Source organism: Physeter macrocephalus, chromosome 17 (genome assembly GCF_002837175.3).
Source record: "Physeter macrocephalus isolate SW-GA chromosome 17, ASM283717v5, whole genome shotgun sequence".
NCBI classification, from domain to species: Eukaryota; Metazoa; Chordata; class Mammalia; order Artiodactyla; family Physeteridae; genus Physeter; species Physeter macrocephalus.
The window spans coordinates 34,710,582-34,716,841 of record NC_041230.1 but is presented as its reverse complement, the minus strand read 5'-3'; positions in this window follow the sequence as shown (position 1 = coordinate 34,716,841).

Sequence of the window (6,260 nt, the reverse complement as noted above, 5' to 3'; positions counted from 1 at the left end):
TCTGAATTCTTTTTCAGGTAGACTGCCTATTTCCTCTTCATTTGTTTGGTCTGTTGGGTTTTTATTTTGCTCCTTCATCTGCTGCATATCTCTGTCTTCTTATTTTGCTTAACTTACTGTGTTTGGGGTGTTCTTTTTGCAGGCTGCAGGTTTATAGTTCCCTTTGTTTTTGTTGTCTGCTCCAAGTGGGTAAGGTTGGGTTGGTTCAGTGGGTTGTGTAGGCTTCCTAGTGGAGGGGACTGGTGCCTGTGTTCTGGTTGATGAGGCTGGATCTTTTCTTTCTGGTGGGCAGGACCACATCTGGTAGTGTGTTTTGGCATGTCTCTGAACTTATTATGATTTTAGGCAGCCTCTCTGCTAATGGATGGGGTTGTGTTCCTGTCTTGCTGGTTGTTTGTCATGCGGTTTCCCACACTGGAGCTTGCTGGTCATTGAGTGGAACTGGGTCTTAACATTGAGACGGAGATGTGTGGGAGAGCTCTCGCTGATTGATATTACGTGGGGCCAGGCTATCTCTGGTGGTCCAATGTCCTGAACTTGGCTCTCCCACCTCAGAGGCTCAGACCTGACACCTGGCCGGAGCATCAAGACCCTGTCAGCCACACGGCTCAGAAGAAAAGGGAGAAAAAATAGGAGGAAAGAAAAAAATAAAATAAAATAAAGTTTTTAAAATAAAAAATAAAAAAATATTATTAGAATAAAATAATAAAAAAAGAAGAGAGCAGCCAAACCAATAAACAAATCCACCAATGATAACAAGCACTAAAAACTATTCTAAGATAACTATAAAGATCAGAAACAAATCAGTTGCATACAGCAAACTCCAAGTCTACAGTTGCTCCCAAAGTCCACCACTGCAATTTTGGGATAATTCGTTGTCTATTCAGGTATTCCAAAGATGCAGGGAACATCAAGTTGATGTGGAGATTTAATCCACTCCTCCTGCGGCTGCACGGAGAAATTTCCCTGTCTCTTCTTTGTTCGCACAGCTCCTGGGGTTCAGCTTTGGATTTGGCCTTGCCTCTGCATGTAGGTCGCCCTCTGGCATCTGTTCTTTGCCCAGATAGGAGCGGGTTAAAGGAGTGGCTGGTTAAGGGGCTCTGGCTCACTCAGGTGGGGTGGAAGGAGGGGTAAGGAATGCAGGGCGAGCCTGCAGCAGCAGAGGCCAGTGTGACATTGCAACAGCCTGAGGCATGCCGTGTGTTCTCCCAGGGAAGTTGTCCCTGGATCACGGGACCCTTGCAGTGGTGGGCTGTACAGGCTCCCGGGTGGGGAGTTGTGGATAGTGACCTGTGCTTGCACACAAGATTTTTGGTGGCTGCAGCAGCAGCCTTAGAGTTCCATGCCTGTCTCTGGTGTCTGCGCTGATAGCCGCAGCTGACGCCCGTCTCTGAAGCTCATTTAGGCAGTGTTCTGAATTGCCTCTCCTCGTGCAATGCAAAACAGTGGTCTCTTCATTCTTAGGTAGTTCCAGACTTTTTCTTTGACTCCCTTCCAGTTAGCTGTGGCGTACTGACCCCCTTCAGGCTGTGTTCGCTCAGCCAACCCCAGTCCTCTCCCTGGGATCTGACCTCCAAAGCCCGAGCCTCAGCTCCCAGCCCCCACCCTCCCTGGCAGGTGAGCAGACAAGCCTCTCAGGCTAGTGAGTGCTATTCGGCACCAATCCTCTGTGCGGGAATCTCTCCGCTTTGCCCTCTGTACCCCTGTTGCTGCGCTCTCCTCTGTGACTCCGAAGCTTCCCTCCGACCCACCCCCCATTTCCACCAGTGAAGGGGCTTCCTAGTATGTGGAAAGTTTTCCTCCTTCAGAACTCCCTCCCAGAGGTGCAGGTCCCGTCCCTATTCTTTTGTCTCTGTTTTTTCTTTTTTCTTTTACCGTACTCAGGTAAGTGGGGATTATCTTGCATTTTGGGGAGTCTGAGGTCTTCTGCCAGCATTCAGTATGTGTTCTGTAGGAGTTGTTCCAAATGTAGATGTATTTTTGATGTATTTCTAGAGAGGAAGGTGATCTCCACGTTTTAGTCTTTCACCATCTTGAAGGTCCTCCCCTATGCCCCCATTTTCTAATTCCTTCTAACTCCCTAATCTTCCCCCATTGTTTCCTCCATTCATTCCTATAAGACCATTTTTCTTCTCTTCCCTAAGGAAACTCAACTCCTCATAACTGAGAAAGAAAAAGTCCTGGCCATGCTTCCTTCCTTATTCCCATAAGCCCGGCTATCTCCAACTTTGAGAAAATGATAATGTAGCATTTGCTGTGTCTTCATGCTTTGAAGAGGGTAGAACTGCATGGTGGAAATAATTCAGAACCTGCACATCCAGGCAAGGCTCTGCCCATCCATGGCTATGGTCAGGTTCTTCCTGAAATTCTTAGGAAGAGATCATTATGGACAGAGTGACTATTCTTGTTCTGAACACAATATAGTCTACTTGTAAATGAGGAAAATATGTTCCCACTATTAATGTAATTTTGACCACCACATTTTGAAAAAAGTAACTCTGGCATTATCGAGTTATTCCTGCTGCACCCCACAACCAATGAAGGAGATTTTGAATAGAACCCTCCCTGCCCCAGCCCAATCAAATGAGAATCTTTGGGGGTGTGGTCTTAGCATTAGAGCTCTTTATAAAGCTCCCCAGCTGATTCTAATGTGTAGCAGTGGTGGGAAAGCTATGTTTAAAGAACATTAGTCTACCTCCTATTCTGATTTTATTACAAAGTATCAAAAGGAAGGAAGCAGAGAAAAGTCATAATTAACTCAATAATTCCTGAATACATTCTTTCTGATCCCCAAATTCATTATAGAAGGATAAGGAGGGGCAAATAACCAACATTTTACAGTAAAGTTATTGTGTGGATTATGTATATTTGGGAAGCTAGCACTGATACCTTGCATATAGTTGGTGCTTAATACATTGTAAATGTGTCTGTCCATCTTTTCCTCTAGCTCTTCATAGAAAGAGAAAATAAAATGAATTGGCACTGATGTACTCTTAATGCAACGACTTGGGAACTGTTTCAGGATTAGGTTCAAATTCTTCCTGTGTCTACAGCCCTGACAGTCAGTTTTCTGATCTGTAGAATTATTTACTAAATCTAGTTCATAGGATTAAATGAGTTAACCCACTTGAAAATGTTAGGCTCACAGAAGGAGATCAGTTAATATCAGTGACCCTCTCCTACTGCCCCATTTTTGAACTGAGGTAATACTGCTAGGCTGCCTGAAAAAAGTCACTGTTGAGACTTCCATTTTCTGTGCATCTAACATCTCCCAGAATACTAACAAGCATCAGTTCCCCCTGGTTATTTGTGGTGGCTTTAATTCTTGTTCATCCAAGCTGCCAGCCAGTGCTTTTAACACTGGCTAATAATCACAGCCTCTGCATTCACATTAAGGGCTCTGCAATGGCTACTTCTTTCCTCACAGTTCTGCTGTACAGGTTGGTAAATCAGTCTTCATGGTGTTGAGACCAGTCTTCTGGGAGGGGGTTAATACTCAAACTTTCCAAGTGATTTCCTCAAGTAAGTCTTTGTTCCTAGTAAAAATATCTCTCTACTATCAAGCTTTTATTTTCCTTCAGCCAACAACATCTATTTAGTTAAGCAGATCTGCACATCCACCCCAGTGTTCACTCTTGTTTTTATTCTTATTTCCCCGCTGACAATTGACTGTGAATCTTGAATGTTTGAAGCAGTGCTTGGAGTGGCCAGGAGGAAGCCTTATTAGCTAAATGTTATTTTAATAGTTTTTAGGTTTTACTTTTCTCACCTATTAGGTTATTTCTCATACTCTGTCCAAGTGATGGCCACATTCCATTTCAGGACACTTAAAGGCCTTGCTGGGTTTGTCATCAACCTACAACTCAAATCCATATGCATCCATGCATCCCATGGATTGGAACAGTTGTGTGCTTTCACCTCAGTCTGTTGAAATCATTGTCATTTGTACCTGAAAGCACTTCTCCTGAGTTCCCAGTGGGATTGTCCCTCCTTTGTCTGATTGTACTCTTATCCCAGGAGCTGTCCTATTCTCCCACTAGCTATAGTTGTTTCAGTGCTAATCTACCTTCTTGGCTACACTAGAAAAAATCTTAGAGATTATGTTTGTTAGTCTCTATACATCTCAGAAGTTGGTAAATACAACCAAAAAATATGCTTTACAAAGCTTATTGAATTGGATTACTCCAAATTATACCATTTTTTTCCTCAATTACATCATCACCATGGATTTCAAGCTAAATATTGGTTGAGAGCACAGAGCATCCTACCCTCTGTAAACTGATTCTTTTCTGTAATTAGCTCAAGATCCCAATTTCCAGATTTGATTTAGTTCTCGTCCTAAAAATCTTGCCATCCCTTCTCATCTTCTTTCAGAGACTCCTCTTCCTTTTTGTTCTATTAATTTCATACTATTTTCTAGAGTTTTGAATTGTCATTTATCTTCCCTATTTGCTATTCACTTTCTTTGGGCAGTGTGAATTGCCACCATGATTTTAATTATATAAGCCAATAGCTCCAAAATCTGTATCTCCAACCTACACCTCTTCTCTGAATTCCAGAAACTGTCCCATGGTCTGGAATGGAATAGATGCTCATTGAATTGTTTTGTGAATGAATAAATGAATGAATGGTATCTTAAGTGTGTACCTAGTCTTAGAGGGCTTCAGAAAGGCAGATGCAGGTCAAACTTATGCACCATACAACAGAAATTTAATGCAAACCACATATCTAATTTTAAATGTTCTCATAGCCACATTTAGAAAGCAAAAAAAAAAAAAAAAGGTAAAATTAATTTTAATAATTTATTTTTCTTAACTCAGTATATCCCATATATTGTCATTTCAAATTGTGATCTCTGTGAAACATTGTCAGTGTGATATATTCTTTTTCATCTTAAGTCTTTGACATTCAGTGTACATTTTATACCTACAGGTCAACTAAAATCAGATGCTAAATTCAGTTCCTTGGTCTTAACAACTATATTTCTAGTGCTTATCAGCCACACATGACTTGTGACTGCTCTATTGGATGGCACAGCCATGGTAAATGGAAGTCATTGCAGGTCCTAGAGCAGGAGACAAATGTAAAAAAGTAAGGTTTTGAAATAAAATAAGAACAAATCCTCTCCTTACTTAAACGTTATCATTAATCTCTTTTGTTTGTTTAAACAGGTGTTTAGTTAATTTTGCAACACAGCAAAAAGACTGTACTAGAAGGAGAAAATGATCATTATTAACCTGAAGACTTAAATATCATTAAAGACTCGCCAGTTTGAGGCTGATGTCTGTCATGAACTTAAATATCAAGACTTAGCTCTTCTGCCCCATTTTGCCCATTTGACTCTTATTACTATCCATTTTCATGTGTAAGATTTAATACATTGAGTCTTTTTCACTAGAGTTGCTGCTTTCACTTCTCATTTTTCTCCTTCCCATAGTCATTGTCTATCACATCATACAAGAGTTTGGATAGGAAATTGAGAACCAATATGAATTGATCTGACCTGATTGTGGAAAGTCATATTGCAGTCTAAAATAATGAAAGAAAGACCATGTCATATAAAGGGAGTGTGTTTCCGCCTAGATGGGCTGCCACACACAACCTTTATAAAAATAGCATTTTCTCTTGATAAATAGTATTGGACTCGAGTCAGTGACTCAGAACCATCTGAGAGTCTTCCTGAGGTTTGCAGAGGAGTCATGGAGATGTAAAATGCCTCAGGACCTGCAGCTTACCTCTTGGTTTTTGACCTTGGCTTTGTCCTCCATCCCACATGTCAGATCAAGGAAACCAGGCAACAGCTTGAACGAAGCAAGTTGTGTAATATAAATACAATGAAAACTCTGCCCAGATAACTCCTATTGATCCTCTGCGGCTTTGAGCCATACCACATTGAATTTTTTTTTTTTTTAGGCGTGCTGACTGCAAACAGATTTCACTGGATTTAAATGACTTTTTCAAGCCACTAGGATACCAATTAACAAAGAGCTAATGCAGTACAAGGCTTGAAATAACTAATGCAGCTCTGTGAAGGCCTAAATCCTGAGGAATATTTTATCCTCTAGAAAAAGCCAGCTGTTTAGAGGCTTTCGGACCACTGACCCTCTCTGCAAGGATAAAATAGGAGGTGCTTTTGGGTTGGCTCCTTATCTTCTCTCCCTGCTGCTCCCTTGGCATCCTTTTTTTTTTTTTTTTTTTTTTTTTGGTGGTATGCGGGCCTCCCTCCGCTGCGGCCTCTCCCATAGCGGAGCACAGGCTCC